Below are 26,601 nucleotides of genomic sequence, written 5' to 3' on the forward strand. Positions count from 1 at the left end.
CGAAGACTCGACGAAGGAGATGGCCTTGCCCATTCGGAAGACTGACCGAAGAAGGAAAGAAGGAAGAAACTGCCATCGAGACTCACCTTCATGACGACGGACCAGAGGAACTCAGAGAATCGAGCCTGCAGTTCAACGAAACCATCTTTACAGGTAGTATACTTGAATCTGGGGTATCCTCTTGTTTTATGTGGTTAATTTAAGGGTTAATAGTGTTATTATTAATAAACTTGTTGAACCTTTACTTGTATTTGTCCTTTGTCCATCTTGCAAATAAGGACACCGGGGTAAAACCTTAGAGTAAGCAAACTGGTCAAAAGTATCTGAGAATTAACAGGTACAACAATTTGCAGTTTCCAATCTATTGTGACCTTGCCAGAACTTTGTGAATTTGGGAAGATCACAACCAATGCATCTACTATCCCAGTAACCACTTCTTTTAAGACCCTAGGATGCAGACTATGAGGTCCAGGGGACTTGTCAGCTTTTGGTCTCATGAGTTTTTCTGGTACTTTTTCCCCAGTGACTGCTTTAACTTCTTACTCCTTTTTGTCTCCTGCTTGTATGTTATCCATTGTATGTGAAGAAGGGAAAGGGTTAATGTTTTTTTTGTACTCAATGTATTTTGTACCTGGAATGTATCACAAACATAACCCTTCCTTCTGGCTAGTCTCCCCTTTGTTTATATTGCTCCTGGTAGTAGTATAAGCCATTTGTTCACGTCTTTCATCTTTAACTTTTAGTAGTATAAGCCATTTGTTTATGGTTCCCTCGCTTGTTTATATAATTCTGATAAAACAGACAGTTAAATATAAATGTTGGGTTGTAAGTCTTTCTTTTCCCGTAAGCTTGTGTATGATTTAAACAAAGGAAGCAGCTACCAAATGGTAGAATGTGAGAATGGCCGTTTGAAGAGGAACAAAGAACAAAGAACAGTACAGCACAGGAAACAGGCCCTTCGGCCCTCCAAGCCTGTGCCGCTCCTTGGTCCAACTGGACCAATCGTTTGTATCCCTCCATTCCCAGGCTGCTCATGTGACTATCCAGGTAAGTCTTAAATGATGTCAGCGTGCCTGCCTCCACCACCCTACTTGGCAGCGCATTCCAGGCCCCCACCACCCTCTGTGTAAAAAACATCCCTCTAATATGAGTTATACTTCGCCCCTCTCACCTTGAGCCCGTGACCCCTCGTGATCGTCACCTCCGACCTGGGAAAAAGCTTCCCACCGTTCACCCTATCTATCCCTTTCATAATCTTGTACACCTCTATTAGATCTCCCCTCATTCTCCGTCTTTCCAGGGAGAACAACCCCAGTTTACCCAACATCCTGGTAAACCTTCTCTGCACTCTCTCTAACGCCTCCACATCCTTCTGGTAGTGCAGCGACCAGAACTGAACGCAGTACTCCAAATGTGGCCTAACCAGCGTTCTATACAGCTGCGTCATCAGACTCCAGCTTTTATACTCTATACCCCGTCCTATAAAGGCAACCATACCATATGCCTTCTTCACCACCTTCCCCACCTGTGTTGCCACCTTCAAGGATTTGTGGACTTGCACACCTAGGTCCCTCTGTGTTTCTATACTCCTGATGACTCTGCCATTTATTGTATAACTCCTCCCTACATTATTTCTTCCAAAATGCATCACTTCGCATTTATCCAGATTAAACTCCATCTGCCACCTCTCCGCCCAATTTTCCAGCCTATCTATATCCTGCTGTATTGCCCGACAATGCTCTTCGCTATCCGCAAGTCCAGCCATCTTCGTGTCATCCGCAAACTTGCTGATTACACCAGTTACACCTTCTTCCAAATCATTTATATATATCACAAATAGCAGAGGTCCCAGTACAGAGCCCTGCGGAACACCAGACCTCCAGCCGGAAAAAGACCCTTCGACCACTACCCTCTGTCTCCTATGGCCAAGCCAGTTCTCCACCCATCTAGCCACTTCTCCTTGTATCCCATGAGCCTTAACCTTCTTAACCAACCTGCCATGTGGGACTTTGTCAAATGCCTTACTGAAATCCATATAGACGACATCCACGGCCCTTCCATCATCAACCGTTTTTGTCACTTCCTCAAAAAACTCCACCAAATTTGTAAGGAACTCCCGCTGAGGCAGCTGGAAGAGCATCGGAACTTCAAAGGGGAACCGTGGGAAGAACAGGAAACAGAAGACCTGCGCTTCGTGTGCTGAGGATGCCAGATACACTGGTTTATGGTCAAGAAGCTATCAATATACTTTTTGTGGTTGGTCTGGAAGCTTGCTTCGTGACCAGCAGTTGTAAATTGTACTTCTGAGTCATGACTGGTCTGGGGTTTGATTCATGACCAGACCAGTGTGTGTGTCGTGACTGGTGCTGGGAGCCATAATGTATATATATCCCCACTTTTCTGTGTTCAGAGAGAACTTTGGCTTCCGCTTTCAAGAGGTCAGGTTCTCCCGCAAGCTTGTGGGAATAAAGCCTTACTGTATTTTGACTCAGACTAGCCTCAGAGGTATTTTTACCGACTTCATATGGTTTTTATGCCTTCTACTATGAAGGCAGATACAAAATGTGTTCAAAGTTTCTGTTGTTTATTTTGGTTTTCCATTATGAATTCCCCAGTCTCATCCTCTAATTGACTTATGTTTGTTTTACTGATGGCTGCAAAGAGCTGCTATTGCCAGTCGAACAAAACACATAGAAAGAGGAGGAAAGAAAACTAGCAATTAAATGTTACTGCTCAATTAGGCAATATTAAAAATATGAATACATTACAAAGGAGCAAACTTATATTAATATAACTGGACATTCTGTGCCTTTTCATTATCTGAGGGAGATAATTGACAAATTTAAATTGCTGCACTTTTACACAAGCCAACAGTAAAACAAATCTACATCAAGTGGAGTAAATGCTCATTATAATGCACTAGTTGGTAGAAAGCCAAATGAAGCACTATAATAGAGTCCTGCTTTCCACTCCATTGAACTTTAGACAGAACAAAAAAATAATCCTTATCAGTAATGCCAATTTTCCCAGGCCCTGTTGATGATGGGTGAGGCCATTTGCACAGGTGTTGTTCAAATAATTAAATGAACAAAAATGTGATGGTTAAGCTAAGCTCTCTTCAAAACTGAACCTTGTTACCTAGGCTGCTAGGGCAGGATATTAAGAGGGAGATAGTGGTTTTCATTATAAGTAATTTTTTTTTGCATTTCTGATAACATTTTGATGCACCTTTTCTTCATGTGCTGATTTGTTTGGTTTGTTGGATAGTATACCATTTTTGGTATCACAAAATCAAGTGTTTCATTATTCATTGTGAGTACTTGAATTGCTGCAAAAATACTAACTCTACCAGTAATTGTGACCATGAGAACTACCAGATTGTCATAAAAATTACTTGGTTACTAACGTCCTTTAGGGAAGGAAATCTTGCACCCTTACCCAGTCTGCTTTTAGGAGCACAGCCACGTGGTTGACTCTTAACTGCTTTATGAAATAGAGTCTTAATGGCACAGAAAAAGGCATTCAGCCCATTGAGTCTATGCTGGGTCTCTGCAGAGCAATCCAGTCACTCCTTTGCTCAATTTCTATTACCATGCAATTTCATTTCCCTTATGCGCCGACCCAATTTCCTTTTGAAATATTTGATTGTCTGGGGTTTCAGGTCATTATTACTGGCTCTCCTCAGTATTTGTTTAAATTTGTGTCCCCCATCCTTGTACAATCAGGCAATAGGAATGTTTTTTCTTTGTTTATCTTATATAAACTTTTCATGATCATGTGCACCACCATTAGAACTCCCCCCAACCTCCTTTGTTCCAGGGAGAACAACCCTGGCTTCTCTTGTTGTTACAATTCCTCATCCATGGAACCATTCTGGTCAACACACTATGCACCCTCTCATGGCTCATCACATCCTTCTTAAAGTATGGTGACCAGAACTGGACGCAATATTCTGGTTATGACATAACCAGAGCTTTCTAAAGGTTCAGGATAACTTCTGGTGTTGGAATGAGGCATTATCATTGACCTGAAGTTTTAGTTATTAGGAACATCCTTTCAATCTTCCATTAACAAGGACGTCACATTAGCCACTCTCAATTCCCTGGCAACTCCCCTATATTTAGGAATGACTGGAAGATTATGGTAAGCCCCCCATTATCTCCACTCCCGGTTCCCTTTGGAATCTAAGAAACAAGGACAAGGTGAATTATTCACTCTAAGCCTGTGCAGACTTTCTCATACATCTGGCCTATTGATTTTCACCCCATATTTTACCCCCCACCAGCTCAACTTCCATTAATATTTTCGCAACGTTATCTTGTTGGGTAAACACTGGTACAGACTCTCAGTATTCTACTCTTGCTACTCATCTGTGCCAAACCATTATGAAGTATAATGTGTGGATCACCAACAGCAGCAGAAATTAGTCCATTACTATCTGTAACTCAATGGCCCAACTTATCCCTCAATTTATTAAACCAGAGAACCAAGTCTGGTTCAATGAAGAGTTTGAAAAGCATGTCAGCAGCAATCAACGGGATATCAAAATTTGAGGTGCCAATCTGGTGAAGCTCCAACAAAGGACGAAATGCATGCAAAACAGTAGAAACAGCATGCCATAGTCAGAACTAAGCAATTATGCAACAAACGCCCCCGTCCTGCAATGTCCTGTCATTAATGTTCACAGAATTACATTACGGGCGTGAACCTGATTACGTCACCAGCGAGGGGCGGTGAAAATCAGAAGTCACAATCTCACCGGTGAGATCCACGACTTCCAGGGTTTCACCAAATCTTGAGCCCCCACCACCATTCCCATGGCTGGTGAACATCGGCTCAGGATCATGGTTTCATGATTTAGATGCATCTGACCCAGACAAGCAAGCCTAAAAAAAAACCTAATACTTGGGAATTAAGGTCTATACAGGCTGAAATAGAAGATCTAAAAGATCCCAAAAGATATGACCTACATTAGAAGACCAGTTCCGTATCAGGTTAACCTTCCATATCCATCAACTAGCATTCATATCATTTTGACAACGGCCTACAGACTCCATAGGCCAGCAGAGAAAAGAGTAATTACTGGGATTTTTCAAATGTAGAACAAGCAGACAGAATTGTTGTGTTGTTGATAGTATCCTCTTCTATTGAAGCATTCCAGAAACATCTCCGAGACAAGCTCAAAAGGTATAGCACTGAAAAGCTACTCAAGGATAGATACAAGTACAGAGTGATACTTGCAGATTGATGAAGCTTACAGGTCCTAGGTACCACCCCAATGTTTCATGCTCTCACTAGAACACACAAACCTTGCAAGACACGAAGAAAGCATCCTATTAGGCAGTCCCTAGGGAGCAAGGATGGCTTCCTTCCACTCTGGGGTTTTGGTTCTGAGGTGACTAAAAAGTCCCATGATGAGTGCGCACACTCTGCCAAAGGTGAGGCAGGTAAAGTTTGAAAAGGCCGGTGGGTGGGATGCTCAGAGTTAGGACACACCTTCCACTGTTTGTACTTGGCCTCGACCTGAGTCTGTTGGAGACGTTTGAAATGGTTGACCACTTAAGGATGGATGCAAGTACGAAGTGATCCTTGCAGATTGCTGAAGCTTACAGGTGCTAAACACAATGACAATAATTGACACACTCACTAGAACACACGAACCTAGCAAGGAATGTGGCAACTGTGTGCTTCTGCATCCTCCAAGGAAATGTCCAGCTTTTCAGCAACTCTGGAAGGCATGTTGCAGAAAGAGCCATTGGCAGCAGCAGTGCACTAAAGGCTGATGTGTCAACAAAGACTGATCCAAACAGACTTTACATAACAGACACCTTCAAACAATTTGAATGATCACCTGCTAACTTGTCAGCAACAAAAACTTGAGGCGACTGACCAACCTGAAAATTATGATGATGTCCACAATGAGATGCAGAGTGGTGAACACGTTTCCCATGGAAAACATGGGTGCCATCACACTGTCTGAAGTGTTTTGCCAAGATTCAAGATTCATCTGCTCTGAGGAAGTTAGTAACTATTCGTTATTCGCCAGCATTGACACAGAGGCAAAGGCCAACATACTACACCTGTGGATTCTGAAGGACATGTATCCATAGACATGGGAGACCATGGTAAAATCTACGACTGTAAAACCTTCAGCCTACAATAGCTCACTCATTCCATCTGCAGGATCGATAGTCCTGGAGTGCAAGTACAATCAATCCTCCACGGTGTCAAAGATAGTCTACATCTTGGACACCAAAGGCCCAGTAACTGTGAGTCTACCAGCATAGCATGGGCTCACATTAGTGACAAACCTTGGAATCAGTCAGACCCTTGCACAGCAGATCAAACTCAGAAACTATTCCTATTTCCTCAGTTCAGAACCTAACATTGAAATATCCAGAATATTTTGACCAAATTGCCAGTTTGAAGGGAGGTACAACATTACACTTGCAGCAGAATGCAAGTCTGTTAACTGATTTGGTACATTTAGGATAAAGCAAATTCCAGCAATTACAAGAAGACATGGTGAAAGATTCTACATGACAGAAACTATGGAAAGCCATCATCAATGGATGGTCTGATTCAATGCAACTTGTCAATGAACATGGATGTCTTGTTGGGATGTCTTGTTGAAGTTGTACAAGACATTGGTAAGGCCACACTTGGAATACTGTGTGCAGTTCTGGTCACCCTATTATAGAAAGGATATTATTAAACTAGAAAGAGTGCAGAAAAGATTTACTAGGATGCTACCGGGACTTGATGGTTTGAACTATAAGGAGAGGCTGGATAGACTGGGAGTTTTTTCTCTGGAGCATCGGAGGCTGAGAGGTGATCTTATAGAGGTCTACAAAATAATGAGGGGCACAGATCAGCTAGATAGTCAATTTCTTTTCCTAAAGGTAGGGGAGTCTAAAACTAGAGGGCATAGGTTTAATTGAGAGGGGAGAGATACAAAAGTGTCCAGAGGGGCAATTTTTTCACACAGAGGGTGGTGAGTGTCTGGAACAAGCTGCCAGAGGCAGTAATAGAGGCGGGTACAATTTTGTCTTTTAAAAAGCATTTAGATAGTTACATGGATAAGATGGGTATTGAGGGGTATGGGCCAAACGCGGGCAATTGGGATTAGCTTAGGGGTTTACAAAAAAAGGGCCGCATGGACAAATTGGGCTGAAGGGCCCATTTCCATGCTGTAAACCTCTATGACTCTATAACATGTGAGAATATTTTGGCCCGAGCAGAATGAGCTTGGCATCTAGAAAAAATTTTTTTTTTTAAGGCAAGCAGGTCATCATACCAGAATCTGTGTCCTGATATTCTTCAGCAACTTTGTCATTCACACATGAGAGGAGATCAGATGGGAAGACTCACAGGAGAGATGGTCTATTGGTTGGGTACTAAACTCATTAACAAGAAGTGCGAAGAGCTTTTGCAGAGTCAGCACAAAGAACCACTGACTCCACACATAAACATCATACCCCTTCTTTTGTTGTGACTTTGCAACTCTTTGCACCATCGAAATGGACAATTGAGGAGTTTAGTGGAATGCTATCCACCTGCCTGATGAGTGCAGTTCAGTTGGAGCTTGATCAGGATGGCAAATAGAGTGTTTGCATTTATTACAAAGAGAACAAAGTACACAGATAGGAAAGTCGTGCTCCAAGTCACTTGAGAGGAGCATTATAAAACAAAATGTGACATTGTGCCACGTAGCTATTTCAGGGCAGATGATGAAACAATTGGCCAAAGAGATAAATTTTAATGAGCAACTTAAAAAAGAAAGAGACATAAAAGGCTCAGAACGACAACCAAGAGGTGAAGGCAAAATTTCAATGGTCTAAAACTATCACATTTTACCAATTAGCCTGACAAAATCTTGGTGCAGCACAGTAGCACAGGGGCTAGCATGGTGGCTAGCACGGTGGCACAGTGGTTAGCACAGCTGCCTCACAGTGCCAGGGACCTGGGTTCGATTCCCGACTCGGGTCACTGTTTGTGTGGAGTTTGCACGTTCTCCCAGTGTCCGTATGGGTTTCCTCCGGGTGCTCTGGTTTCCTCTCAGAGTCCAAAGATGTGCAGGTTAGTTGGATTGGCCATGCTAAGTTGGCCCTTAGTGTCAGGGGGACTAGCAGGGTAAATACATGGCGCTGCAGGGATAGGACCTGGTGGGATTGTTGTCAGTGCAGGCTCGATGGGCTGACTGGCCTCTTTCTGCACTTCAGGGATTCTATGATATCCTCGGAAGTTTTAGGTAGTTTGATGGTCTTTAAGAATGAACATAAGATGCTGACCTATTTATGTGGCAAAATAATTTTTGAGCAGACAAAACAATAAGATGTGCAACAATCAAATATTTGGTTAAGAGCATTGGCCACAGGATTAACGGAACTTGACAGGTGTGGGGAAAGGATGTTTCCTTTTGTGGAAGAATCTAGAACAAGGGCTCACTGTTTAAAAATAACGGGCCACCTATTTTAAAGAGATGAGAAGAAATTCTCTCTCTCAGAGGGTACTGAGTCACAGGAACACTCTTCCTCAAAAGTCTGTGGAGGCAGAGTCCGAATATTTTAAAAGCAGAGGTAGATAGATTCTTGATAAACAAGTGGGTGAAAGGTTATTGGGGTTAGGTGGGAATGTGGAGTCAAGGTTACAATCAGATCAACCATGATTGTATTGAATAGCAGAGCAGGCTTGAGGGGCTCAATGGCCTACTCTTCTAACTCGTGTATGTATGTATGTTCATACGAATCAAAGCAAAAACTGCACCATTATGCTTTGTCTCAGTTTATGATTCATTTTTGCCCAAATGGATGTGGATGAAGTAATAAATTTAACATTGAAATTTACAATTCTGTGATTCAACAAAACCTCTCAAATGCTTTTAAATATAAATCCTCGCTCTTCTGCAGAACAAAAAGTTTTCTATCTAAATTCAGTGATGTTAAAATGGTTCTTAGCTAAAGGCATGAGAGTTGCTGCTTGTCTGATTCCACCCAGTGGCTCAAGGAGGTTCAATTTTTCAGATGTGTGTCAGATGTTAGCAAATTGGTGTTCAGTTCTAACAAATGTATCAATTATGGAAAACCCTATTGATTAGAATGAAATGAAGAAACCGCTGATGGAGACTCAGTGATGGTGATTTACTCTGAACTGTGACTAACAATGTTAATATCTTCATTTATAATTCAAAAAACCCCACAAGCTCTGCTAGTTATATGCAAAGCTCTTATGACAGAAAGACTTATTCATGGCAAAATAAGCAATTCTTAAAGCTCTGTAGAAGTAAAAAAATTAGGACACAATTGCAGGGTAATGATTACTCTTTAGGTATGGGGATGAGCAGCAGGTACTGACTGCATACAAATATCTGGGGTGGTAGCAATGGTTGAATATGAACTTTAGACTCCGAAAGCAAAACAAGAGGTAGAGAGCACAGAGAGTAGGGTACAGATTTTTGGCATTGTGGTGGGAAGCTTGAGTCAGATATTTCCGAGTCAGCACACCCATCTCCACTGAGGTGGAGTACTACTCAGAGAGTAGTAAGGGTGTGGAATGCCCTGCCTGCAGCAGTGGTGGACTCGTCAACGTTGAGAGCGTTCAAGTGGTTATTGGATAAACATATGGATGATATTGGAATAGTGTAGATTAGAGGGGCTTTAGATTGGTACCACTGGTCGGCGCAACATCGAGGGCCGAAGGGCCTGTACTGCGCTGTAATGTTCTGTGTTCTATGTTCTATGAAGTGGCCTACACCCTCAACTACTTTTATGCTGGGTAGGAGGGGGCAGGACTGAGGGGGGGGGGGCCTTGCGGCCCTCAAAGTAGTTCTGATGTGGATGTGGAGATGGACAAGTGCCAAGGTGGACTGGTTAGAAGGCTTGCCTTAGTCTCAAAATGTATCAAGGATTCTGTATTTGAATTAAAATTATGCATTTCTAGGGTAGAACATGTGATTGATTGACAGATGAGGAAAGAATTAGAAAATTGAAAAAGTACTCAGAAGAGGTGTTCTATCAGAGAGGGATGGTGTCCCACAAAGGTCAGTCCTTTGGGATCCTATGTTATCTAATTTTTAAAAAATCACAAAGATACTGTGTGTTGTTGGATTGGAGTAGTTTCAAAAACTCCTGAAAACTGCCAGCTGCAAACAATAACTTTACAGTAATACATTTATAGTTATGAGAACACTCCCTTACACGGGCTTCTTTCCATACTGCTTTCTTATTGAACTCTCTCAGATCACGAGTAGATAGATGTCACTTCCTTCTATGACACCACAGACTATTAGAGCTAATCCTTTATGGGACTTAATCTAACATACTCTACTACATCTCCCCTGAGATACTGTTCAGTCCAATGTTCTCTGGCGTTCCTGAAGTCCCAGTGCTTCCATTTCCTAGTCATTCTGCATTTCAATTTTTGAAGTCTTGGAAGAAATGTGACCTCTTTTTGCTGTTTTGGGAAATGTTGTTTTCCATCTCTATCCATGTTTTCTTTTTGTTCTCTCTTCTTCACCTTCCTCCTTTAATTTGAGATTCTCACCTTCTCTTACACTGATAAACATAATGATGCCTTCACTTGTTTACCATACCTTTGTCCTCCATTTATTTGCAGGGGCTGAGGATTTTTTTCATTCTGCTGTTGGTCCTTTGAATGCTTTTGAATTCAAAGTTCAAGCAGTTCAAGATCAACTGCTTGAGTGTCTTTTCTTTCATGTCTAATAGTTACAACTCCTCTGCTCTTCGTCATTTGGTTGCCCAATTACAAGCACAGCTCTTCTGTTTCTTCTTACTGTGTCTGGCTCACCCTAAACAATGTAAAATCTCGGATGTGGTGGTGTGTCCACTCTTTCTCCAAACTTTGATTTATCTCTGATCCAAACGTATTCTCCCGATTGAAGGTCTGATAATGTTCTTGCTCCGTGACTACTATCAGAGTGTTTCACCTGTTTACTTCAGTAAGTTTCCTCTCTTGCTCATACTTTCTCTAAGTCTGTGTCATTGTCCTGTGGCAGCGATGTATGTGGAAGAGTAGGAACCTGTGTCGGCACCCTTTTTCCAATGAACTTTTGTAACTCTGTTTGTGAAGTGCCTTGGAGCTAGAAATTCTTTTGTGACTCTGATCTTCAGTTTATTCTTGATGTGCTCACTATGTGACCAAGAAACCTGTTTATTTGCTGTGAAAACACATACCTACTGTTGAGTGTCAATCCTATCTCTTGTAGTCTTCTCAGCACCACACTCATTATCATGCCATGCTCAACTCAAGTGGACCAATGTGTCAACATGTCATCCATGTGGCAAACAACTCCATTGAAGTTCTCAAAAAGATTTGACATCGTTCTTTGAAAAAGCTCCAATGCTGACATTATTCCAAATGGTAACCTGTTAAAACAAAATCTTCCAAATGGTGTAATGTGCGTCAAGAGAAGCTTGGACTCCTCTTCCAGTGGTTTATTTTTCAGAATCCACGATTAGCATCTCGTTTAGAGAATAATCGCTTCTCGGCCTTTTGGCTAAGATCAAGTGTAGTATTGACATGCTGTACTTGGTTGAAATCTTTAGGTTACATTTTAGCTTCATTTGAAGCAATTTTTAAAAGCGGCATCTCGGCCTTTTGGCTAAAAATGCAAATGAGACCAAGCGTTGGAGGAGGTGCAATGCCTACTCCAATCAGCTTTGATCATGTAGATCAAGCCCAAGACAGGAGGTGAGAGCCCTCTTGTCAGCTTGGATTGGGAATGTCTCACTTGATGAGACTCTGAATTAGACTTTGATTTGACTGAATTGGATGTATAAACAAAAAAAAAACGAGTTCCTCCCTAACTTCATTAAATGTTCTGTTCATCACAACTTTATTTAGTTGTGTGGGGGTCAACACATATTCTGGTGGAATTATTTGACTTTAAAAGTGGTACAATTACAAGCACCAACTTGTTGTCTCTGTGATCCCTCATCTAACCACTAAATTCTTTCCCTTTGGAAGTAAAGAGTGTGGAGCTTTGCTGTGTGCAAATAAGCATATTATTTTTGCTTCTGGGCTCAGTGTTAAACAATATGATATTTTTAACTTTCCCAGTTCTGAGAGTAACTTTGAAAATTCAGCTCTGAAGTGTTTCTGATCAACTTTCACCATTGTTTTCTTTTCCACTCTGTGGATTAGATTCAATTCTATTTTCTTCTTAAAAGTGAACAATTCTGATCTGAAATTATGTACAGGACTTCAGTAATTACTTTCTGTGTTATAAAGTAGTTGTTAATTTTTTCCAGAACGCTGTTCCTTCTGGTCTGTGTAGCTTTTTGTAGGTTAGTTGAAGTATTCAATTGTTTAACCATGGTTCAGTATCAGAAAGAACTGAATCTGCTGCTCTAGTATCTAGTCTAAACTTAATCCTGTGCCCTACTACCAGTATGTCTGTACTCAAAGTTTCCACCTCTTTAATCTCTCCCAAGAAAGCTATCTCATGTCTTGGGAATCTTCAACTTCATGGATTGTGCCCAGATTTTTCCAGTCCCCTCCACACCGCCCCCCACTCCGTGCTAGCTTTGCCCATGGCAGAGGTGGCTCACGATTGGCCACCAGCAGGATCATCTGATCCCGCCGAAGTCAATGGCAATTTGAATGGCTTGCCCATCCTGCCACCAGGGAACCCGTGGTGGGGGAGGGGGGGGTCAACTTCTGCTGGACCAGAAGCTCCCACCGGAGGGAAGGGCCAGAAAATCCTGCCCGCTGTTTCCTCTTTAAACATTGTTTTTGTGTTTGAGTATTCTATCCTTTATCTTTACTATGAAATACTGCCTCAAAATGCTCCATCTTTATATTCCAATGGTATACTCAAGTGCAATTCTGTACTGTTCTATTCCACACCAGCAACAGTTAGTCTGGTCTGCCATCATTAATTACTTTTCACACCCCACTTGTCTCCTTCTCTCTATTTTCCCTATTTAATGTCTGACAAATTTAAATGCATCTGTTACTTTGGAATTCAGACAGTCTTTCTCACTCCTCTGACTACTGATTGGTTCTGCCACCTGATCCCAGCTTGCCAACTTAATTGAGCATCAAGACTCCTCGGGACTGTAAATTATCTGACAGTGCAGCACCCACTACACCAACAACCTATTCTGCCATGAATTAGCTCCTCTTTCAGGTTACCATACTCGCAATTTGTACTCGCTAATCACTAATGCATATATTGGTGCTTTCCCAGTGACTCTGGGTACGAATATTAACCTTTGCACATTCCATGATGGTGTTCTGGTGGAGATTGAAATATGTCTCCAATGGCATAGATTTACCCTCATTGATCCCAAGGAAAACTGAAATGTCATCCACACAGTCACACATTGCGCACAGAATTGTACTGACGTGCTCACAGTCTGGCTTCATTGTGAGATCCCACGTAATGTGAAATTGAACAAATCTTTTGTACAACATTGGATATTGTGGGCAGCACATTGGCACAGTGGTTAGCACTGCTGCCTCACAGCACCAGGGACACGGGTTCAATTCCCGGCTTGGGTCACTGTCTGTGCGGAGTCTGCACTTATGCGCCATGCCTGCATGGGTTTCCTCCAGTTGCTCTCACGGTCTGAAAGACATACTGGTCAGGTGCATTGGCCATGCTAAGTACTCCCTCAGTGTACCTGAACAGGTGCCAGAGTGTGGCAACTAGGGGATTTTCACAGTAACTTCATTGCAGTGTTCATGTAAGACGATTTGTAACACTAATAAAACAAAAATAAACTTTCATTAAGTTTCAGCCTCAATTAATCCTGGAACCATTTTATGCTCTGGTTGGCAGAGAGATTTTTTGATCATCGTTTGCCACAATATCTTATGTTGTTGGGTTGGAATAGTTTCAATAACTCCAGAAGACTATCAGCTGCCAACACACTAACTTTATTGTAACATTACACTCTCTTACATTCGTTGCTTTCCATTCTGCTTTCTCCTAGACTCTTAGATCATGTGAGTATTTCTTCTGTAACATCACAGACTGTTAGAGTTAATCCTTGATGGGACTTAGTCTAACATATTCCATCACACTACACTTACCAAAAAGGTACAAACTAAGTAGACAATACTAGGAACATAGGACCTCACATCAGGAGTAGGCTTTTCAGCCTATTGAGCCTGCTCCTCCATTGAATAAGAGCATGGCTGATCTGATTGTGGTCTCAACTCCATTCCCCTGTCTTTCCCCCATTATCTTGTCTATCTATTTCAGCCTTAAATAAATTCAAAGACCCAGCCTCCAGTTTTTCTAGGAAGCTAATTCCACAGACTAACCACCCTCTAAGAAGAAACAAATTCTTCTCATCTCCTTCTTTAAAGAGAGCCCCTTATTCTTAAACTGTGTCCCTCAGTTCTAGTCTCCCCCATAAAGGGAAACATACTCTCAGCATCCATCCTGTCAAGTCCCCTCAGGATCTATTGAGTGGTATTTTGAGCCAATGTTCATCATTTGCTAGGTTGCCGGCAGGGGCTCAAGATCCAGGAGTCGCAGTTCTTAGCGGTGAGAACGTGACTTCGAATCTTCCCCGCCCTTCACCGACGACGTCATCCCATAATGGGCATGAAACTGATCGACAAGCATTTGCACGTATTTTAATATAATTAAATAGCGCACCCCCTCCCTGAATCTTGACTCCTTGCCACATCTTCAAACTGCACCGATGTGACATCACATCAGTGTGGTTTACAACAGGTTCACACAGACGTGAATCTGTCATGGCATTCTCCCCATGGGCGCAAAGCTAAGTGTAGCCGCCAGGGGATGAAGCACATGGTCAGGCAGTGCCCTGGCAATGCCTCCTGCCCTCTCCATTGGCACAGGTAGGCACCATGCCACCCTGACCATGCCAACCTGACAGTGCCAAGCTGTGCCTCAGTGGGAGCCTCATTGGGCAGGGGTGGGGGAATTCATGCATATGAGGTTTCTCTGGAGAGAAGCACGCTGGTTATCTCACCAGAAACAACACTGCCATCTTTTGGTAAGTTTAGCCCCACATGTTTCTAAACTCTAATGAACTGGTTTAACTTTTCTTCATAAGATAAGCCCTTCATCCCAGGAATCAGTCGAGTGAACCTTTTCTGAACTGTTTCCAATGAATTCATATCCTGTTTCAAATAAGGAGGCCAAAACTGTATACAGCACTCCAGAAGTGGTTTAACCAAGGCCTTGAGCAGCTGCAATAAAAGCAGGGCTTTTATATTCAATTCCCCTTGTAATAAAAGCCAACATTCAATTTGCCTTCAAATCACTGGCTGTACCTACATGCTAACTTTTTATAATTCAGGTACAAGGCACTAAAGTAGAAACATACATTGGGAATAGAGGATGGGAATTAAGATTGAATGGATTTTGTTAACAAATTGGGTAGATAAAATGGCAAATTAAACTAAATAATGTAACTCAGTACACAATGATTGAAAAAAATGTATGCTATCCTGAAACAGCTATGTGATTCAATTCATCGATAACAACTTACAAAAGGTTCTGAGACTACTATCAGAACATGAACCGTCACTGACTGCACTTTATGGCAAAAGAATTTGGAGAATTAATACATTTTGTACATAAGTGGTAACTTTATAAAATATTGCTCCCAGGAAAGAGTCAGAAGTTGGGGGAACAATTTCATCAAATTACCCCTATAAAATCCAGAATGATATAATGCAATGTTAAGGCTTTCTACTGCATTGTTCAACCACACTTGGATCAATTATTATACTCCTCTTTGATCAATTTAACACAAAAAGATTAATCAAAAGAGTAAAAAAAAGAATAGCAAAACTATTCTCACTAAGGGAGATGAACAGTAAGGAAAGATGATTGAAATCCCGAACTGATTGGGGATGGATCAGCAAGGTTGCTAATGTATTAAGTATAATGATGTGGAAATGCCGGCGTTGGACTGGGGTAAACACAGTAAACACATTGTCTGTATCTTTAAGACCTGGTTGGTTGTAGAGATTCGCATTCTAATCAGTATTCTGTAATTTGATTTTGTGTCTCTGTATGCCCTGTTTGAGAGCAGATTTCCACTCCATCTGACGAAGGAGCAGCACTCCGAAAGCTAATGGCGTTTGCTACCAAATAAACCTGTTGGACTTTAACCTGGTGTTGTCAAACTCCTTAAGTATAATGGACAGGTGAAATCCCAAATCTGACATGGCAAGAAAAGCCGGCCAAGCAGGATTACAGTGCACATTTTAGTGAAAAGTAAGTTTTAAAAAAGACGTTAGTAAAAACTCAGTTGTTAAAATGTCGTAAAATTGTTGAACTCTTTCTCAAGCTAGGTGTTAGAAGTATATAAATATTAGGAACATTCATAAATGAAGATGGCACAGGTTGAGAGAAGATATTAAAGGGTGAACTTTATGATCACTTATCTCTTAGTTGCCTTCTTCAAATTGCCGAGACATGGACAATTAAAACAAAGGAATCATGACTGCTGCCCGGAAGCTAGACATTTATCTTTAGGATCATGTGTTTCCAGCCCTTGACTGCTTCTGCATTGATGAAGTGAAATCCCTTGTGGTTCATGAAACCATGAGACGGCCTGCAGACTAATCTTGCTTTGGACATGAGAGAATGCTGCAATTCTGAATATTTTGGCACCCTTTCATTCTGCTGAATATTTTCTTCGAGAAAAGTGGTGAAGATTTTTTTTTGCAATGAAGGATAAATTATTTTGTCAATGCCCCAAGTCATAATTAAAAATTATTCTGAATAGTAAATCTCAGACTTGTGATGGTGAACTTCATTGTCAAGACATTGCCATTTCTATGTTGCTGAAGATCAGATTACTGTTAGTGGGCCAACTCCATCAGTGCCTTCCTGCTTAGGTGAACCTTCCAGGATGTAACTAGTCTGTCTCCCATGCATGCAAACCTTCCTGCTGTCCATTGTCCATTCAGCTGTAGAATCCTCCAGGTGGAAGCAAGAATAAACAAACACAACTTCACAAAGTAAAGGTTTAACAAAGGCTTTTTGTTACACAACCACTTGGGCCAAGCCCTGGGCCAGAAATGCCTCCCCCAATCCCCAAGTGCTTCCTATTTCTACCAGGTCAGCTGACCACCATAGCATGTTGCCATTGGCTACATTGTAGAAGATTCTATCAAGTCAGCTGACCACCATAACATGTTGCCATTGACGACATTGTAACAGATTCTACTGGGTCAGCTGACCACCACAGTCTGTTACCATTGGCTACATTGCAACAGATTCTACTGGGTCAGCTGACCACAACAGCATGTTGCCATTGTAATAACCATCTTTCTTTCCTTTTCTCCCTCCTCCAGAAAACCTAAGGAAAGGAATGGCTAAACTATTTGTCATATTCTCAGGTTTAGGTTGCAGCAATTAAAAGTCCTGCAGACAGTATTGCGCAAAATATTCCATTGGGAAAAAAAAATCACTGCTCAGAAATCTTGAAACTTTAACAAGAAAACAGAACAGGTCTGGCACCTGTCCCACAATTTTATGGGCAAGAGGAGGACACATTTTAAGAGAGAATCCAAGCATTGGGAGCATCTTGGTCCAAATACAATTTCAACAAATTTCAATACTATAGTGAAGCTCCCAGATAGAACAATAGACTGGAAAATTAAGCACTGTGTGAGTGAGGTAATGAGTGTGATCAAGGGAATTTTGTTTGACTTCCCAGCCCTCGGTCACCCATTCCACATAGTTATCAATCATTGTCAAAATGCTGGGATTCAGTTCTGATGTTTTGTACATCGCCGATATAGATCTGCTGTTGTCAGTCAAGACATTGCTCTGAGGGTTTTTCCAGTTCACGATCATCATCCTGGGATTAGACAGAGATGTCATTTTTGTACAAAAGACTTGTGTGTTTAGCAGAACGGTTTTTATTCGCCAATTTTCTCCCGGTGACTCGGCTGGGATTAGAGGCTTCCAGTATCAGGCGGGTAACTATAAGCAGGTCAGCTTAACTTCTATCATAGGGAAAATGCTTGAATCTATCATCAAGGAAGACAGAGCGAGGCATCTGGATATAAATTGTCTTATTGGGAAGACACAGCATGGGTGCGTGAAGGGCTGGTCATGTTTGACTAATTCTTTGAGAACATCGCGTGCGCAGTGGACAATGGGGAATCTGCGGATGTGGTGTATCTGGATTTCCAGAAGGCATTTGGCAAAGTGCCGTACCAAAGGCTGCTGCATAACATTAAGGTGCACGGTGTTACGGTAATGTATTAGCATGGATAGAGGATTGGTTAACTAACAGAAAGCAAAGAGTGGGGGTAAATGGGTGTTTTTCTGGTTGGCGTTCTGTAACTAGTGGTGTGCCTCAAGGATCAGTATTGGGACCACAATTGTTTATGATTTACATAGGTGATTTGGAGTTGGGGACCAAGTGTAGTGTGTCAAAATTCGCAGATGATACTAAGATGAGTGGCAGAGCAAAGTGTGCAGAGGGTACAAAGTCTGCAAAGGGATATAGATAGTCCAAGTGAGTGGGCAAGGGTCTGGCAGATGGAGTACAGTGTTAGTGAATGTGAGGTCATCCATTTTGGTAGGAATAACAGCAAAATGGACTTTATTTAAATGGTAAAAAAATTGCAGCATGCTGCTGTGCAGAGGGACCTGGGTGTTGTTGTGCATGAATCACATAAAGTTGGTTTGCAGGTGCAGCAGGTAATTAAGAAGGCAAATGGAATTTTGTCCTTCATTGCCAGAGGGATGGAGTTTAAAAACAAGGAAGTTATGTTGCAGCTATATAAGGTGTTAATGAGGCCAAACCTAGAGTAGTGTGTACAGTTTTGGTCTCCTTACCTGAGAAAGGATATACTGACACTGGAGGGGCTGCAGAGGAGATTCACTCAGTTGATTCCGGAGTCAAGAGGGTTGGCTTACGAGGAGACACTGAGCTATGCTCATTGGAATTCACAAGAACAAGGGGAGATCTTATAGAAACATATAAGGTCATGAAGGGAATAGATAAGATAGAAGCAGGGAAGTTGTTTCCACTGGCAGGTGAAACTAGAACTAGGGGCATGGCCTCAAAATAAGGTGGAGCAGATTAGGACTGAGTTGAGAAGGAACTTCTTCATCCAAAGGGTTGTGAATCTGTGGAATTCCCTGCTCAGTGAAGCAGTTGAGGCTACCTCATTGAACATTTTTAAGGCAAGGATAGATAGATTTTTGAGCAGTAAAGGAATTAAGGGTTATGGTGAGCGGGCGGGCAAGTGGAACTGAATCCACGAAAAGATCAGCCATAATCTTATTGAATGGCGGAGGAGGCTCGAGGGGCCAGATGACCGACTCCTGCTCCTAGTTATTATGTTCTTATGTGATGAATTAGAATTATGGGCTGGGATTTTTTGGGTCTGTTAGCTGTGGGCATAAATCAGATTATGGCCACTAACTTTCGTGAGAGGCCATAATGGGATTTGCCAAGGGGAAATCTCAGAATGAAAGATCTCCCGTTGGCGCTGGCAGCGTCCATCAGGTGGGATTCACCCACCTGAAACATGCAAATAAGCCCATCCCGGGAAACCCGACAGCCAGACCACCCCAACCCCTGGCTGACCAGTGAACACCACCAACCCTTCAGCAACCTCCTCTCCCCACAACACACAGACATATGGTTAACTGACCCGAAACAACCTCCCACTCACACAGACCCCATACTTAGCCCCCTCCCACTCAGCTCCTCTCCTCTTACAGATCCCCATTCAGACCCCTCCCCCTTCAAACCATCAATCAGCCTCCCTCACCCATTCCCCCACCCGAGACAGTGATTTAATTTCCTCTTTTGCAGACCATTTATTCCCTTTGAAGGGACCACAGCCGTCAATCAGGCTTCGTGTCTTTGTTCGGAACAATGGAGGGATTTAAAATGCATTCAAGCATTAAAGGAAATGTAAATAAACACAGCTGACTGGAGGCTGAGTAGAAATCCATTTTCTGTCACTGACAGCCTTTTTCGAAGAACAGCACTTTGAAATTGACAGAGATCAAAAAGTTTTCAATGCAACAGAGAGGTTTTCAAAGGTTTCAGTTTGCTTGAAATGCTCAGAGACTTCAAATAAATGCTGTGTGAATACTTTGGGGTTTACTGCACAGTTGTGGAGAATGGAACTCCCACTCCCTGCCACCTCCCCAGGTGAAATGCACATCCCTTCTCTGTCAAAGCACTTCGAAGGATTTTGCTCACACCTGCAGCTTCTGACAGAGAGAAAGGGAAATGCCTGCTGCAGAATGAAGTGCTGCAGTGATATTAAAGGCTGTCATATGATTAAAGTGACCAGGCCACTTCAAAATTTTCACAACTCACAGGCAGGAATGAAGATGTTGATCACAGGGCTGCCTGGAATCACCTTACCATGGGTCATCTTCAGGTCTGCCAGGGCTAAAAGGCCATGAAATTTCAATCCCGGGGGAGAGTGGAGAGGTCAACCCCTTGCCATTTCCTCTGCAGCCTGGCAGTGGCAGGAGACAAATGATGACTGGATGTATCTCCTTGACCACCCGCCCCCCCCCCCCCGCACCCTTGGGGACAAAGGTGCCAGGCCAGGGTGTCAGTGCAGGGTGCAGTTGCTGAAGGTGGGCCTGGGTGGGAGTCTGAGGGGGGGAAGAGTGCTGAGAGGGGGAAGAGTGCTGAGGGGGGTCTGAGAGGTGGCCTGCAAGGAGGTCAAAGGGGGGAGGGGAACTGAGTGGGGGTCAGAGGGGGAAGGGGCATTGTGTTTGGTTGGGTGGGGTCACTCTCATGTTCTCATGGTGTGAGGGAGTGGCGGTGACCCATTATTTAAGTGATGAGGAGGGGAGGGTGCCCCTCTTTGTGGAGGGGTAGGTGATGCTCCCCTGAACCCTCGAGATCCAGTACGCCAGGCCCATGCTGGTCATTACCAGCATCAAAGCCTGCCTGTGGCATTTCCCGCTGAGGGGCCGGGTGCATGGCAAGGGGCCGGTGAATGGGCCATCAAGCCCTCTAACTGTATTACAATTAGTGGGTTTGCATATTAAATGGGTTATCACCCGCAATGGGCAGGAACCCGATCAGGGCTGGCGGGGCGGGTAAGGTGAATGCAGAAGTACAATTTCTATCAGGACTTAGTACACACAAACTCAAGACAAAATCATTCATATCTATATCCTGAGACTGAAGAATTGAGAGTGTCCTTATCTGACAAACAATGCTCCCATCCCAAAAGGCCTTTCAAACATAGGCAAGAAATGAATAAGGTCCCTGTTATTCAGTGGACCTTACAGTGATGAATTGCTTGAGATGCATTGACCTCCATTTTGACAGCATCCTCGGGGAGCGGAGTGCAAATACAACATTTCTCTGAAAATGCTACCTATTGCATCTTATTTTTTACCCAAGACACTCTTACATACTGTAGCAGATCTTAACACCGAATAAAGGCCAAGACAAGAATACTTAGTGACGTCTTGACTTTCCTCAGACAAAGAAACTGAAGAAACACCCATAGCTTCAGAGACATCAGGTCTGTTAATTTCTGACCTCAAATTTATCTCAAGTTTATAGACCAGGAATCTCTGTTCTGCACTGGGCAAGTATGGATTAAAAACATTCACCTCATCCCAAAGTCTCTAGGGATGATAATACTGAGGCATTTGACTCCTTTGAGACGTTCAAAGTTGCACTGGGGGAAACAAAACTGATGCATGTATCACAAGAAAATTATCTTGCAATGACCACCACCATCCGGGCAAATAGAACAGGGTAGGCTCCTGAGCATATGTTTGTTTGTAGAATTTCAATTTGCCCTTTTATATATTGTATAATGCACAACAGATCCATGAACAGGACTCTTTTCATGCCATTCAATCAGGAGGTATGAACATGAATAGACTGTTACAACCACAGATCAACTGTTTACCATGACAGGGATTTCCTTCACAATTTTTGCACTTGCTGGTGTTAACGTCTGGCAGTTCAGACATACAAGCTGTTTGAAATCATTGATATTTCTCTTTCCCTATCTGCTTATTTTCTCTCTCTTCTTATTTCTTGATGTTACTAATTCCTTAATTGTAAAGTCTTGCCAGAATGGTCACTCTTCATTTTTGACTATGAGTTGTGCATGAATAGCTTTTTTTTCAACTATTCTGTTCGTACGTTCTTTAACCCTCCTTACTCCATATATTTTTACCTTTGTGTTTCAGCCTTACCTGAGAGTAAATCCTAACTGCTTACATCCTTGAGAATAGTTTCAGTTGTTTTGATATCTAGGTAAAATTAGCATTTGGATAATAGCAGTTAGGGTGGCATGGTGGCACAGAGGGCAGTACAGTGGTTCGCACTGCTGCCTCACAGCACCAGGGACCGGGTTCGATTCCTGGCTTGGGTCACTGTCTGTGCAGAGACCGCACATTCTCCCCATGTCGGTGTGGGTTTCCTCTGGGAGATCTGGTTTCCTCCCACCGTCTGAAAGGCATGCTGGTTAGGTGTTTTGGCCATGCTAAATTCTCCTTCAGTGTACGAAACAGGCACCGAAGTGTGGCGACTTGGGGATTTTCACAATAACTTCATTGCTGTGTTAATGTAAGCCTACACTAATAAGTAAATCCCTTCAGCCATGGTGTGTCCAAGACTTTGTTTTCAGCCTTAACTGTGAACAAATGTATGAAACATTAACAGAGAAAGTTAATCGTGTTAGAGTTGTGAAAATTTACCAGCTGCTCACAAAATAAAACAATAGTGTTCACAACTCTAGAATCATAGAATCTTGACAATGAAGCAGGAGGCCATTCAGCCCATCAAGTCCGACCCAGCCCCTATCCCCGTAACCCCGCATATTTACCCTGCTAATCCCCCTGACACTATGGTCAATTTAACATGGCTAATCAACCTAACCCGCACATCTTTGGACTGAGAGAGGAAACTGGAGCACCCAGAGGAAACCCACGCAGACACGGTGAGAATGTGCAAACTCCACACAGATAGTGACCTGAGGCCGGAATTGAACCCGGGTCCCTGGCGCTGTGAGGCAGCAGTGCTAACCACTGTGCCACCATGCCACCCCTCAGCATCAGAAGCAAACCTGACATCCATAATTGGATGATGAGCCCGTGCCTACTTTTTTATCGGCTTGGCCCTTTAAAAATCTGGGTTGGCATGTTTGCAACAAGCCATGTAGGGTCGGGGACCAGAATTAATCCTGATTTTGAGTTCCCGATCCTAGATTGAAAATCCATTCCCTGATCAGAAATCTGGGTACAAGCTTCGAGTAAGAAGCACTGTATTGTGATCAGGAGCAGGATTGTTGAACAAGATTGTCTTCCTAATACCTAAAAGTATTACAAGTCAGAAGGACAAAAAATGAAGTCAAATTCTACTCTCCTCTTTTGCAGAACAGCCCAGCGCTCTAGAAGAACCTGATGTACAGATCAGCTTGTTATGGAAATGGACTCACTAAGATATCACTTAAATCTTTTAGCAAATTAATTAACATTAGCTCCCTGATGTACTTCCCAGTGGTTAGCATTGGTTGGCCTTCAGCAGTTTGCCTGTGCTGTACTTCTTGTCCACTAATGTTAAATTAAGTGACCTCTGGACAATTTCAACAGAAAGTGAAATTGTGAATGGTCCAAAAATGAGCCATTGATTCACTATGAAGGTATATTGTGTTACTGTGAAGACCGTCATCATCCCCCAACTCTATTTAACTTGTGAGTAAGCTATTTCTTTATACCTATAATTCTAACCCAAAACATATAATTTTACAAGGAATGTTCTGAAACTGAGAAATCCAAAATTCAATAAATACTATTTCATTGAAATAGAATGATCCAATTTTTTTTTTTAAATCACAGTGAAAGGAAAATTAAAGTTTTTGCCTGGAACCTCGTTCAGGACAAGCTGGTCCAAATAACTAAGCAGTTCAAGTTTTGAAAATTCTAAATCAAGAACAAATTGTTCTATTCCCTGTCCAACTATCTTAACTGTCCCTGACAACTGCAATTCTATCACCTCAGTGAAACCTGATCATGCAAGGAAATTTTAAAGATAAACTCTTACAACTACAAGACATTGTCCTCATGGTTTGTTACTTTCGACATTGGAAAGGATATGTCGATAGTTCTGCTGAGAAAGATTGATTATGAAGTTTCTCAACTGCCCCTCCTCTTCAAACATCACAAATCCCTTTCAGTTACATTCAGCTCTGTTTTGGTAATCGCATCCAATTTACACCGAGGCAAACAAATAGTCAGGGTGGCTGGGAAAGATAGTGGGAGAGTGATAATTCTAAGCAATCTGATTCATCATCAGTTCCTGTGTGCTACGAAGTTTAAAATCAGATAAAAGCAAATCACCGTGGGTGCTGGAATCTGAAACAAAAACAGAAAATTCTGGAAATTCTCAGCAGGTCTGACAGCATCTGTGGGGAGAGAATGGAGTCAACGTCTTGCTGTTTACCCTTATTTTTAAATCCCTACCTGGCCTCAGTGTCTGGAACCTCCTCCTGCCTACAAGATTCAAGATCTCTGTGTATCCCTCCATTTTAATTGCTTCACAACTAGTAGCTCTGCTTTCAGTTAGCTTGGCCTGAAACTCTGGAGTTCTCTCCCTAAATTTCTCTATCTCTCTACCCCTTTCTCCTCATTTAAGATTCTCCTTAAAACCAACCTCTGAGAACAAACGCATGGCTATCTGTCCTGATAACTCCTTATGTGGCTCAGTGTCAATATCCTTATTGATAATGGTCTTGTTAATAGCTTTGGGATGAACTGCTCCATTAACAGCCCTATATAAATGCAAATTGTTGCTGTTAAGTCTGTTGCCATCATCACCATTGTTTACTACAGTTCTGAGTTTCCATATGCTCCTCTTACATATTCAAATGTCTACATGTATGACAGTGATACTGAGCTTTACCTTCTGATGATCACACCATAAGCATTTCCCTCCCTAATTTTCTCTATTCATACTGTGAGTCATGTCGACATCCATATCTCCCATACCCTGTTGTCATATGCTTTTAAGGAACAAGCAAAAGGAATTATATAATTACAATAACACGATGCAGCTCATATTTCAGACAATACTGGGCCACATCTTCTCGGGGAGAGGCATTCACCGTCAGATTGCCACACTGTTCCGACTTTTCTGTGCCACACAGAGCTCTGCAATTCTGGCTGGGACTTCCGACCCTGGCTTCTTCAGAAATGTTGCGCACAATCTTTCCAGCCCGCTGTGCCGGTCAATCAGTGCAGCGAGCCGGGAAGATAATGTGCGAGGCTTTCACACCGGGTCACGTGCCGAAAGCCATCCTTCCAGCCATGTTTTGCCGACGTGATCGGCTTTGCGGGTGCGAAGCCAATTTTGATATTAATGACATGTGATTAATTGGCCCGGCACGGGGGCGACCAGAATCACTCATGGTCCCCACCAACGGGGACCTGGCGTGATGGCCACACCTGGGGTGGGGGGAATCAGAGGCCATTGTGGGCTCTCGGATGGTTGGGGGGGAGAGCAGTACAGTGCCCATGTGCAATGCCAGCCTAACTGTTCCAGGGGCCTGAGTGGGGGTGGAGTCTAGGTGGGGGTGGGGCTATGACAGGGGAGGAGGCAATGGGGAACTCCATGGGGTGAGAGGGAAGCCAGGGAGAAACTTTGCAGTGAGGGAGGCAATGGGGAAAAGTCTGCAGTATTGGAAGAGAGCTCTGCAGGGGGAGCTCTGCATGGAGCTGATCAGTGGGGGGGGGGGGGGAGATCTGCAGATGGGGTGGTGATCGGCGGGGGAGGGGAGCTCTGCACAATGGTTGATTGGCCGTGGGGGGGGGATCTTTGCACAAGGTGGGGCGATTGACCCAAGGGGGATGGGACGATTGGTGGGAGGGGGGCGCAGGACTCTGCACTGAGGTGATTTGCCAGAGGGATCTCTGCATGGGGAAGGAGAGGGAGTCCGCAGTCAGGGGTGGGTGGGAACCTCCACAGTCGGGAGTGGATGGGAACCTCTGCAGGCAGGTGGATGCTCACTGGGGGGAGAGGGGGGGAGAGGGGAGGAGAGGGACCAATCAGCTGGGGCTCTCCCAGTTCACTAGGAGTGCCTGCGTAACGATGCCCAAGCAGTCTGCAGCTGGCTCCACAGGCAAGCTTTGGCTCCGCACCCACCACACCCCCCTTACTGATGAGAATCACACTTCTGTCCAAAAAAGTGACAGAGTGTCAGGAGATTCCATTTTCAAACCCACCCAAACAACGGGTCTGAAGCTTCTCGTTCATTCGGCACTTCGAAATTTTTTTGGGAAGATCTTGCCCCTTTGACTCTTTATTCAGGCCAGAACTGCCCAAAGTCTCCAACTCTAACTCAGAGTTGGAAACTTTGATGGAGCGTCACAGGGAAGAGAGAATTGGCCATTGGAAGTTCAAACTTCGCAGGCAATTCCTATGGAGTCAGTATGTTCTCAGTCACTATTAACTGGTGTATTCTCTATGACAATGCCTGCATGAGTCCACTTGCAAACTAATCAGTGCTCTCTTCACATCCAGTATGAAGTTGTTGCTTCCTCTGCTATTGGTATTCTTGATTTTCCTGATGAGTGCCAGTCAAAACGCTTCAACAAAATGCAATTCTCAAGTTCTGTACTAT

The 26,601-nt window shown here is 43.1% G+C and overlaps 1 protein-coding gene and 1 non-coding gene across 2 annotated transcripts in view; one reads left to right on the forward strand and one right to left on the reverse strand.

Moving 5' to 3' along the window:
• Nucleotides 1-26,601, reverse strand: part of csmd3b (CUB and Sushi multiple domains 3b) — a 1,683,329-nt gene that overhangs the window by 720,030 nt on the left and 936,698 nt on the right. The gene's annotated exons all lie outside the window — the stretch shown is intronic.
• Nucleotides 11,496-11,686, forward strand: LOC144496225 (U2 spliceosomal RNA). Its single transcript, XR_013498399.1, has one exon. It is a non-coding gene; the product is annotated as a U2 spliceosomal RNA (small nuclear RNA).

Source organism: Mustelus asterias, chromosome 7 (assembly GCF_964213995.1).
Source record: "Mustelus asterias chromosome 7, sMusAst1.hap1.1, whole genome shotgun sequence".
NCBI lineage: Eukaryota > Metazoa > Chordata > Chondrichthyes > Carcharhiniformes > Triakidae > Mustelus > Mustelus asterias.